Source organism: Argopecten irradians, chromosome 13 (assembly GCF_041381155.1).
Source record: "Argopecten irradians isolate NY chromosome 13, Ai_NY, whole genome shotgun sequence".
Classification (NCBI taxonomy): domain Eukaryota; kingdom Metazoa; phylum Mollusca; class Bivalvia; order Pectinida; family Pectinidae; genus Argopecten; species Argopecten irradians.
In genome coordinates, this window is record NC_091146.1 from 7,073,350 (window position 1) to 7,087,121 (window position 13,772).

Sequence of the window (13,772 nt, forward strand, 5' to 3'; positions counted from 1 at the left end):
CATATAACATAACCATCCCTCCGTACTTAACTATTAACTACATATAACATAACCATCCCTCCGTACTTAACTATTAACTACATATAACATAACCATCCCTCCGTACTTAATTATTAAATACATATAACATAACCACCCCTCCGTACTTAACTATTAACTACATATAACATAACCATCCCTCCGTACTTAACTATTAACTACATATAACATAACCATCCCTCCGTACTTAACTATTAACTACATATAACATAACCATCCCTCCGTACTTAACTATTAACTACATATAACATAACCATCCCTCCGTACTTAACTATTAACTACATATAACTTAACCATCCCTCCGTACTTAACTATTAACTACATATAACATAACCATCCCTCCGTACTTAACTATTAACTACATATAACATAACCACCCTCCGTACTTAACTATTAACTACATATAACATAACCACCCTCCGTACTTAACTATTAACTACATATAACATAACCATCCCTCCGTACTTAACTATTAACTACATATAACATAACCACCCCTCCGTACTTAACTATTAACTACATATAACATAACCACCCTCCGTACTTAACTATTAACTACATATAACATAACCACCCTCCGTACTTAACTATTAACTACATATAACATAACCATCCCTCGTACTTAACTATTAACTACATATAACATAACCATCCCTCCGTACTTAACTATTAACTACATATAACATAACCATCCCTCCGTACTTAACTATTAACTACATATAACATAACCATCCCTCCGTACTTAACTATTAACTACATATAACATAACCATCCCTCCGTACTTAACTATTAACTACATATAACATAACCATCCCTCCGTACTTAACTATTAACTACATATAACTTAACCATCCCTCCGTACTTAACTATTAACTACATATAACATAACCATCCCTCCGTACTTAAACATATTAACTACATATAACATAACCATCCCTCCGTACTTAATTATTAACTACATATAACATAACTATCCCTCCGTACTTAACTATTAACTACATATAACATAACCATCCCCTTCCGTACTTAACTATTAACTGCATATAACATAACCATCCCTCCGTACTTAAACTATTAACTACATATAACTTAACCATCCCTCCGTACTTAACTATTAACTACATATAACATAACCATCCCTCCGTACTTAACTATTAACTACATATAACATAACCATCCCTCTGTACTTAACTATTAACTACATATAACATAACCATCCCTCTGTACTTAACTATTAACTACATATAACATAACCATCCCTCTGTACTTAAATTATTAACTACATATAACTTAACCATCCCTCCGTACTTAACTATTAACTACATATAACATAACCATCCCCTCCGTACTTAACTATTAACTACATATAACATAACCATCCCTCCGTACTTAACTATTAACTACATATAACATAACCACCCCTCCGTACTTAACTATTAACTACATATAACATAACCATCCCTCTGTACTTAACTATTAACTACATATAACATAACCATCCCTCCGTACTTAACTATTAACTACATATAACATAACCATCCCTCCGTACTTAACTATTAACTACATATAACATAACCATCCCACTGTACTTCACTATTAAAATACATATAACATAACCATCCTTCCGTACTTAACTATTAACTACATATAACATAACCATCCCTCCGTACTTAACTATTAACTACATATAACTTAACCACCCCTCCGTACTTAACTATTAACTACATATAACATAACCACCCTCCGTTCTTAACTATTAACTACATATAACATAACCATCCCTCCGTACTTAACTATTAACTACATATAACTTAACCACCCCTCCGTACTTAACTATTAACTACATATAACATAACCAACCCTCCGTACTTAACTATTAACTACATATAACATAACCATCCCTCCGTACTTAACTATTAACTACATATAACATAACCATCCCTCCGTACTTAACTATTAACTACATATAACATAACCATCCCTTCGTACTTAATTATTAACTACATATAACTTAACCACCCCTCCGTACTTATTATTAACTACATATAACATAACCATCCCTCCGTTCTTAACTATTAACTACATATAACATAACCATCCTTCCGTACTTAATTATTAACTACATATAACATAACCAACCCTCCGTACTTAACTATTAACTACATATTACCAACTACTTAACTATTAACTACATATAACATAACCATCCCTCCGTTCTTAACTATTAACTACATATAACATAACCATCCCTCCATACCTTACTATTAACTACATATAACATAACCATCCCTCCGTACTTAACTATTAACTACATATAACTTAACCACCCCTCCGTACTTAACTATTAACTACATATAACATAACCATCCCTCCGTTCTTAACTATTAACTACATATAACATAACCATCCCTCCGTACTTAACTATTAACTACATATAACATAACCATCCCTCCGTACTTAACTATTAACTACATATAACATAACCATCCCTCCGTACTTAAACTATTAACTACATATAACATAACCATCCCTCCGTACTTAACTATTAACTACATATAACATAACCATCCCTCCGTACTTAACTATTAACTGCATATAACATAACCACCCCTCCGTACTTAACTATTAACTACATATAACATAACCACCCTCCGTACTTAAACTATTAACTGCATATAACATAACCATCCCTCCGTACTTAACTATTAACTACATATAACATAAACCATCCCTCCGTACTTAACTATTAACTACATATAACATAACCATCCCTCCGTACTTAACTATTAACTACATATAACATAACCATTCCCTCCGTACTTAACTATATTAACTACATATAACATAACCATCCCTCCGTTCTTAACTATTAACTACATATAACTTAACCACCCCTCCGTACTTAACTATTAACTACATATAACATAACCCCCCTCCGTACTTAACTATTAACTACATATAACATAACCACCCCTCCGTACTTAACTATTAACTACATATAACATAACCATCACTCTGTACTTAACTATTAACTACATATAACAATCATCCCTCTGTACTTAACTATTAACTACATATAACATAACCACCCCTCCGTACTTAACTATTAACTACATATAACATAACCATCCCTCTGTACTTAACTATTAACTACATATAACATAACCATCCCTCTGTACTTAACTATTAACTACATATAGCATAACCATCCCTCTGTACTTAACTATTAACTACATATAACTTAACCATCCCTCCGTACTTAACTATTAACTACATATAACTTAACCAACCCTCCGTACTTAACTATTAACTACATATAACATAACCATCCTTCCGTTCTTAATTATTAACTACATATAGCATAACTATCCCTCCGTACTTAACTATTAACTACATATAACATAACCATCCTTCCGTACTTAACTATTAACTACATATAACATAACCATCCCTCCGTACTTAACTATTAACTACATATAACTTAACCACCCCTCCGTACTTAAACTATTAACTACATATAACATAACCACCCCTCCGTACTTAACTATTAACTACATATAACATAACCACCCCCTCTGTACTTAACTATTAACTACATATAACATAACCATCCCTCTGTACTTAACTATTAACTACATATAACATAACCATCCCTCTGTACTTAACTATTAACTACATATAACTTAACCATCCCTCCTGTACTTAATTATTAACTACATATAACTTAACCATCCCTCCGTACTTAACTATTAACTACATATAACATAACTATCCCTCCGTACTTAACTATTAACTACATATAACATAACCACCCCTCCGTACTTAACTATTAACTACATATAACATAACCACCCCTCCGTACTTAACTATTAACTACATATAACATAACCATCACTCTGTACTTAACTATTAACTACATATAACATAACCATCCTTCTGTACTTAACTATTAACTACATATAACATAACCATCCCTCTGTACTTAACTATTAACTACATATAACATAACCATCCCACTGTACTTAATTATTAACTGCATATAACATAACCACCCCTCCGTACTTAACTATTAACTACATATAGCATAACCATCCCTCCGTACTTAACTATTAACTACATATAACATAACCATCCCTCCGTCCTTAACTATTAACTACATATAACATAACTATCTCTCCGTACTTAACTATTAACTACATATAACATAACTATCCCTCCGTACTTAACTATTAACTACATATAGCATAACCATCCCTCCGTACTTAACTATTAACTACATATAACATAACCATCCCTCCGTACTTAACTATTAACTACATATAACATAACCATCCCTCCGTACTTAACTATTAACTACATATAACATAACCATCCCTCCGTACTTAACTATTAACTACATATAACTTAACCATCCCTCCGTACTTAACTATTAACTACATATAACATAACCATCCCTCTGGACTTAACTATTAACTACATATAACATAACCATCCGCCCGTACTTAACTATTAACTACATATAACATAACCATCCCTCTGGACTTAACTATTAACTACATATAACATAACCATCCCTCTGGACTTAACTATTAACTACATATAACACAACCATCCCTCCGTACTTAACTATTAACTACATATAACATAACTATTCCTCCGTACTGAACTACCCACTTCTTATCAATTGCTACATGTATATTGACTCATTACTGTTACACTCCCCAAAAACATCATTTTTACAGACCATTTTTCCTACTTTGCTTTATAAAAAACTATTAACACTTGACCGAGGGTCATGCGGACCCTCCACTGGTCCATACAGATATAATGAATACGTAAATCACATGTTTGCTATGTACAAGTAGATGACTTCTTCAGCTCCAAAACACTCTAAACTGTTGTTCAATATTGTATACAAGAGATCTCACCCTTAATTATTGATAATGTGAGCCATCAAATGAACTATTACTCATTATAACTTATTTTCCACACATAAATAACTGATCCATATGAATTATATACAAACATAGACTAACTATACTATGTAAATGATTGCTCACCCTTTATATAAGTCTAATGTGAAACCTCAAATTGATTATTTCTAATATATTACACACACAACATTGTTCTTTAAATGTATATAAGTATACTAATATCATATTTACAGACTATTGTTCCTGTTATACATGTACTATATAAAAACCCTATTAACACTAATCTAGGGTCATGCGGACATGTAAATATAAGAAGCACAAACGTTATTTATTGTATACAACTATATGATCTCTACTGTTCAACAGCAATGTTAACTGTTATTCAATATTATGTACAAGAGAACATGCATGGTGATAAGCAGGTGTCTCACCTTTATATAATCTCAATCATGAATCACCTTTATATAATCTCAATCATGAATTACGAGTTAAAATATTGTTTTTTTATCTATAAGATTTTAGAAGTAATTTTAGCAGAACTATAATACTACAGATGTCTGTGATCCATATAGATTTTAGAAGTAATGAAGCAATTTTAGTAGAACTATAATACTACAGATCCATAAATTTTATCATACATATTCTTTATATATGATAATGCTCAAATAAGACAGAAATGTGACACGACATGATTGTACAGACAGGGGAAACATGATTGGACGGACAGGGGAAACATGATCGGACAGACAGGGGAAACATGATCGGACGGACAGGGGAAACATGATTGGACAGAGAGGGGAAACATGATTAGACAGACTGAGGAAACACGATTGGACAGACAGGGGAGACATGATTAGACGGACAGGGGAAAAATGATTGGACAGACAGGGGGAACATAATTGGACAGATAGGTGAAACATGATCGGACAGACGGGAAACAGGATTGGACAGACAGGGGAAACAAGATTTGACAGACTGGGGAAACACGATTGGACAGACAGGGGAGACACGATTGGGCAGACAGGGGAAACATGATTAGACAGATTGGGGAAGCACGATTGGACAGACAGGGGAAACATGATCGGACGGACAGGGTAAACATGATTGGACAGATAGGGGATACATTTTAAATTGTCCTGCCTCAATGACAAAAGAAGAAGGTAAAAGTAATAAACACTTGATTTATTAGATTGGCGTCCTGTGTACAACCATTAACAAGAGGCCCAGAGGGCCTGTATCGCTCACCTGGTTTGCAATGCCAAGTAATGTTCTGAATACAGGTTCATTGTTTCTTTTCTGAAGGAATTTTAATATTAACCTCTAAATCCCCTATTGGGCCCCACCCTCCCTGCCCCTGGGGTATCAGAGCCAAACTTTATACAAGTTCTGTTCCCCTTCCCCCAAGGATGTTTGTGGCCAAATTTGGTTACAATCCATGCAGAACTCTAGGACAAGTAGCGATTTATAGAATTTACCTCTATTTCCCCTATTGGGCCCCGCCCCTCCTGCACCTGAGGGACCAGAGCCAAAATTTATACAAGTTCTGTTCCTCTTCCCCCAAGGATGTTTGTGGCCAAATTTGGTTACATTCCATTCAGAACTCTATGACTAGTAGCGATTTAAATGATTTACCTCTATTTCCCCTATTGGGCCCCGCCCCTCCTGCCCCTGGGGGGTCAGAGCCAAAATTTATACAAGTTCTGTTCCCCTTCCCCCAAGGATGTTTGTGGCCAAATTTGGTTACAATCCATGTAGAACTCTAGGACAAGTAGCGATTTATAGGATTTACCTCTATTTCCCCTATTGGGCCCCGCCCCTCCTGCCCCCGAGGGACCAGAGCAAAAATTTATACAAGTTCTGTTCCCCTTCTCCCAAGGATGTTTGTGGCCAAATTTGGTTACAATCCATGTAGAACTCTATGACTTGTAGCGATTTAAAGGATTTACCTCTATTTCCCCTATTGGGCCCCGCCCCTCCTGCCCCCAGAGGGTCAGAGCCAAAATTTATACAAGTTCTGTTCCCCTTCCCCCAAGGATGTTTGTGGCCAAATTTCGTTACATTCCATTCAGAACTCTATGACTAGTAGCGATTTAAAGGATTTACCTCTATTTCCCCTATTGGGCCCCGCCCCTCCTGCCCCCGAGGGACCAGAGCAAAAATTTATACAAGTTCTGTTCCCCTTCCCCCAAGGATGTTTGTGGCCAAATTTGGTTACAATCCATGTAGAACTCTATGACTAGTAGCGATTTAAAGGATTTACCTCTATATCCCCATTGGGCCCCGCCCCTCCTGCCCCTGGGGGGTCAGAGCCAAAATTTATACAAGTTCTGTTCCCCCTCCCCCAAGGATGTTTCTGGCCAAATTTGGTTATAATCCATTCAGAACTCTATGACTAGTAGCGATTTAAAGGAAATGTTGACGGACAGACGGACGCCGACGGACGCCGACGGACGACGGACGACGGACGCCGCGCCATGACATAAGCTCACCGGCCCTTCGGGCCAGGTGAGCTAAAAATAAGGTGCAATCATTTGATATCGGCATCCCATGTGTGCTATGTGTTGCGGTGTGTCTGGAGGCTGCGGTATATTTGTGATGTCTCTTTGTAAAAGTAGAACCTGACCTTTTCACAGTACTATACCACCGAATTTACCGAACAGGCAAACCCATCCAGTCGCATTATTCTGAGGAATATAACAGGGAAACTGTACTTTCTTTTACATTACACTTCATACACGCTGCATACACGGGGTCAGTTCTTACATGACCCTAGCTATTAACATAATGTTAATTGAACGTCGCAAATATGTCATTCCTTTTCAGGAGAAGAGTATATAATTAGAGGGCTATGATAAATTAAGATAATCACAGACAGTGTTAATTACTAACCGTGATACAATATATTTATTTACTTATTACAATATGTTCATTACTCATTATAACGAAGTAAAACCTTATAACATATCATACTACCATAACTGTCAATATGGAGGTTTTGAGACCAAAACGACGTAGGTAAGTACGATTTATCATCAGTAAAGTGTGACCGGGTGGGGTGTGCTGCTTGTTGTCTTCGGCGACATGCTTCAGTGATGTAGCACTATAAAAAGGGCAATACTTCCACTATACATAATGACACAACATACCGCAGTTTCCATGGTAACGGAAAACAAGAGGCCCAGAGGGCCTGTATCGCTCACCTGGTTTGTAATGCCAAGTAATGTTCTAAATACAGGTTCATTTTGTCTTTTCTGAAGAAATTAGAATATTTACCTCTATTTCCCTTATTGGGCCCCACCCCTCCTGCCCCCGGGGGGTCAGAGCCAAACTTTATACAAGTTCTGTTCCCCTTCCCCAAGGATATTTGTGGCCATATTTGGTTACAATTCATGCAGAACTCTAGGACAAGTAGCAATTTATAGGATTTACCTCTATTTCCTCTATTGGGCCCCGCCCCTCCTACCCCCGGGGGGTCAGAGCCAAACTTTATACAAGTTCTGTTCCCCTTCCCCCAAGGATGTTTGTGGCCAAATTTGGTTACAATCCATGCAGAACTCTAGGACAAGTAGCAATTTATAGGATTTACCTCTATTTCCTCTATTGGGATCAACCAACTAAATAAAAAAGACCTTCGAAATGGCCCCTGTGTATACAAGATTGAGCCCAGGATAGAATTTTAACCCGGCCGCTGACTGGCTGGCTAATTATGAATTCATATTGAGATTTAGGTTCAAAATATCAATTTTGATAATGAATAGGTAAAAACATTAGAATTTCAGGATTTTTTAGTGCAAAATGCGCCTGATTTCAATAAAGCTACCCTGGTTGGAGTTTGAGCAGAAGGACCCAAACTTTTTTTTCTTCTATCTAGTGGTATATGAGAACCTAGGCTTTAATTATAGAACACAATAGCTAACTAATATTCCTTTGTTTTAATAATACAGTACAAAACTTTAACAAAGTTTAACACTGTGGTCTATGTAAAATTATTTAGTTGGTTGCTCTCTATTGGGCCCCGTCCCTCCTTCCCCTGGGGAGTCGGAGCCAAACTTTATACAAGTTCTGTTCCCCTTCCCCAAGGATGTTTGTGGCCAAATTTGGTTACAATCCATGCAGAACTCTATGACTAGTAGCGATTTAAAGGAAATGTTGACGGACGGACGACGCGCCATGACATAAGCTCACCGGCCCTAGGGGCCAGGTGAGCTAAAAACATTCGATGGAAGATCCGAAATAGCAAAAGGCACAACGACGGCACTTGTCTGATGTATATAGAAAGCTTCAAGGAACTTTTTTAAACGGTTTTTAATTAACGCCCGGAAAAGGATCTCTGACAGACGATCCGACGGAGCCCAAAACAATATCCCCCGCAAACGCGTTTCGCGGGGATAACAATCGATTGGTCTCGACGACCTCCCAGAGTCTATGACGTCAAGAAAGTACATTGACTATCACCGGAAGGTGTGATTAATCCATGATAAGTGTACGTTACTCACGTCGTTAAGCGGACGTACTGTAATCCCCGTAATCTCGCATTTACATCAAATAAATAATACAAAAATCCTAATAAACATTTGAGCTGAAAGGAAGATACCAAAAACTTTTAAAGCGAACCTACCCTCAGAATTACCTTTCAAATATACCATAGTTTCATTTAGACAAACAATACGTCCTCCAAATTAAGTCAGAAAAGTCGTTTATCAACTAGATTTAAAGCATGTTGTAAAGGTACTTAAAAACGATTGAATTACAGGACATTTCCGAGGTTAGTATTACAGCCATGTATAAAAACGATTGAATTACAGGACATTTCCGAGGTTAGTATTACAGCCATGTATAAAAACGATTGAATTACAGGACATTTCCGAGGTTAGTATTACAGTCATGTATAAAAACGATTGAATTACATGACATTTCCGAGGTTAGTATTACAGCCATGTATAAAAACGATTGAATTACATGACATTTCCGAGGTTAGTATTACAGCCATGTATAAAAAACGATTGAATTACATGACATTTCCGAGGTTAGTATTACAGCCATGTATAAAAACGTTGTATAAAAACGATTGAATTACATGACATTTCCGAGGTTAGTATCACAGTCATGTATAAAAACGACTGAATTACAGGACATTTCCGAGGTTAGTAATACAACCATGTATAAAAACGATTGAATTACATGACAATTCCGAGGTTAGTAATACAGCCATGTATAAAAACGATTGAATTACAGGACATTTCCGAGGTTAGTAATACAGCCATGTATAAAAACGATTGAATTACAGGACATTTCCGTGGTTAGTAATACAGCCATGTATAAAAACGATTGAATTACAGGACATTTCCGAGGTTAGTAATACAGCCATGTATAAAAACGATTGAATTACAGGACATTTCCGAGGTTAGTAATACAGCCATGTATAAAAACGATTGAATTACATGACAATTTCCGAGGTTAGTAATACAGCCATGTATAAAAACGATTGAATTACATGACATTTCCGAGGTTAGTAATACAGCCATGTATAAAAACGATTGAATTACAGGACATTTCCGAGGTTAGTAATACAGCCATGTATAAAAACGATTGAATTACAGGACATTTCCGAGGTTAGTAATACAGCCATGTATAAAAACGATTGAATTACAGGACATTTCCGAGGTTAGTATTACAGCCATGTATAAAAACGATTGAATTACATGACATTTCCGAGGTTAGTATTACAGCCATGTATAAAAACGATTGAATTACATGACATTTCCGAGGTTAGTATTACAGCCATGTATAAAAACGATTGAATTACAGGACATTTCCGAGGTTAGTATTACAGCCATGTATAAAAACGATTGAATCACATGACATTTCCGAGGTTAGTATTACAGCCTTGTATAAAAACAACTGAATTACAGGACATTTCCGAGGTTAGTATTACAGCCATGTATGGTTTATCGCCATCGTGTTAATGAATTAAGCAGTCACCACAGTTGTGTCTATCTCTAAATTATGCATGAATAATCATTGATTTAGTGTCATTACAGTTATCAATATTTGTGATGTGGATGAAAGCGTAATATGTATTATACACGATACCGAACAGGCCGGTATACCCAACAAAACACCCAGTTCTTTTAAGTATTCAGTTCATCCTCGTTGAACGTGAACTTTGTATTTGTGTTTTCAATCAAACTGTTCAATTTAAGAAACATATGCAATCGTTTGTATACAAAACGTGTTATTCTTTACCTTGGTTGTCTGTTGTATTACGATGAAAAGAATGAAGAGAATTATCTGTCGGTGTTGTTTCATTCTGTAGTTGTCGTTGAGATGTAAACAAACATGTAGACGAACACGTTGTGTTAGTGTTATTTCGGACTGAAGAAGGCCCTATAGTGGCTGTATATATTCCTTAGAAATGATTTTGATTTTACTTTGAATTTATTTTGGCCTTTTATTTCGGATTATTAATATACTAGCTTTATACCGTTTTTCCTCATTATGTAGTTGTCGTTGAGCTGTGCAAAAGCGCGCGAAAGTAGTCAAAGAAATTGACTGACCGCTCGAGTGACCGGAATATGGTTTGTTAATGTTATTGGATTCAACAGTAAATTCCATAACGATATATATATTAATTAAGCAGCAATAAACAAAGACTAAATGATAAAAAATTGGTTGAAACAGTGACTAACATCGTACATCATGACAAGAATTCAATGTCATGTTACGTCAAGTGCCTGTTGGTTATCGCCAGCTCCGAAATGTATTATGTTTCCGTAATCAATCTCAGAAAAAAATATTATTTTTCTCACATCGTTTCATCGAGAAACAAAGTGAAGATAAGTTATTATTCAACAAAAGAGCGTATTATTTTTTTGTAAACAATCTCACTCACATTTGTGGCTTTTATTGAAAAAGATTTTACGATTATCATACATTTCTAAAATTGTGACAAGTATTTTTATTTTTATTTTTTTGCGGCAGAATTTAGGCACCTAAACACAATCAATACGTACACTAAAGATATCTTAACACTTTACAGGTACATCTATACGTACAATGGTCACCACAGTCCAGTTCGTCAGAGACATCCACACAATCTATATCGCCATCACACTGGAATAACGCTGGGATACAGAAAGACTTGTCGTAACAAAGGAACTCGTCATCGTTGCACTCAAAAAGAGGGGCTGGAATGTGACGTGTAAATATACAATACTATATGTTAGCATGAATTCTGTTCATGTAACTCTAACCATTTCGTTAAATAAACTTTGGTTGGGTTTATTAGGTTTTACATCCTATTAGCAGCCAGGATGATTAACGTCCTATTAACAACCAGGGACATGTAAGGACGGCCTCCCATGTGTGCGGTGTGTTGTGTGTATGTTGTGCGAGATGCGTGTTTTAGGAGACTGCCGTATGTTCGTGTTGAGTTTTCGTGTAGAGTGGAACTATTGCCCTTGATTTTTATAGTACCAATACCGTAATGCTGAGCGCTAAGCAGGAACAGTAACTACAACTTTTATAGACTATCATGTGTGTAATTCAGATGTATAAAGTAAAGTTGGTAAGGGTTTAACACATCAGAATCATAAAGCACATTAATCCCATTAACATAAAAGGGATGAGTATATTTAGTTTCAGCTATATGGTACCAACCAAAGCCAGCAAAGCAATATATACATACTATGATCCCCACAGTCTAGTTCGTCCGAGGAATCGTCACAATCCGGATAGCCATCACACTGAAACGCGGCTGGTATACAGAAAGCCGTGTCATTACACGGGAATTCGTCATTGTCACACGTAAGCTTGACTACAATGTAACGGTAAACAAATAATACTGACATGTGACAGAAAAGACATTATCTACACACATTGTATTAATAATAATACAGCGGTCTAACGGCAATGGTATTAGTTCCAGAAATAACTATTGTCGAATCCATATATTATTTGTTTGTTTGAGTGTAACGGCCAATCCACAATTAAGGTGCTTTAGGGCCAACTACAAGTCAGGCATCAATATCAGGATATAAACAACGATTGCATCTAAAAGATCAGGCTAAGAAAAGGCAAGTAAGAACTAACACACAGATTGTAAATGTTGATGTTATAAAAAAATATTTGCATGGGATAAACAAGTTTTGGCTAAAATACATGAGAAAGTCAGGCACAATGTTGACGAAACGCTGAAATGTTAAGTTGATACGATGAGAAGATGAGAAAACGTTCCTAATTTGTTTAAAATGCCGAATACGATTATCTCTCATAACATGGAATCGAAGTGTATGTGTTTAAAAATAAATACACTAAAATGTTCTCCGCTGTCAGAGGAGAATCACATGCATGACGTATGCATGTAGGAGGATCCTCCCCTCTCAAAAGATAAGAATGTGTAAAATATGTATGTCCAGTTCACAGCCGATAGTGGACAACTTCCTCTCTCCAGGGATTAAAACTTGGTTTCTAAGCATTGACCTTTAATGAGTATAACGGTTTAAAAATGTTAAAAAAAAGATTAAGTTTTCGTATATATATATATGCACCCTTCAGCAAACCATGTCGTTGAGGCACAATGGTTTTTATTTAAGACCAGGATTACCTCACTATATTATATTAGCTGATTATACGTGGAATCAGAAAATTAACGAAATAAAGTTAAATGTTTCCTATGATATATTAATGATATAATGCAATCACCCAAAAAGGGATATTTGAAGAAAAAAATAATTCGGTGAAAAAGCAATAGAAAACCTGATGATAATGTAATACGAAATGCGTGTTTTACAAAACATA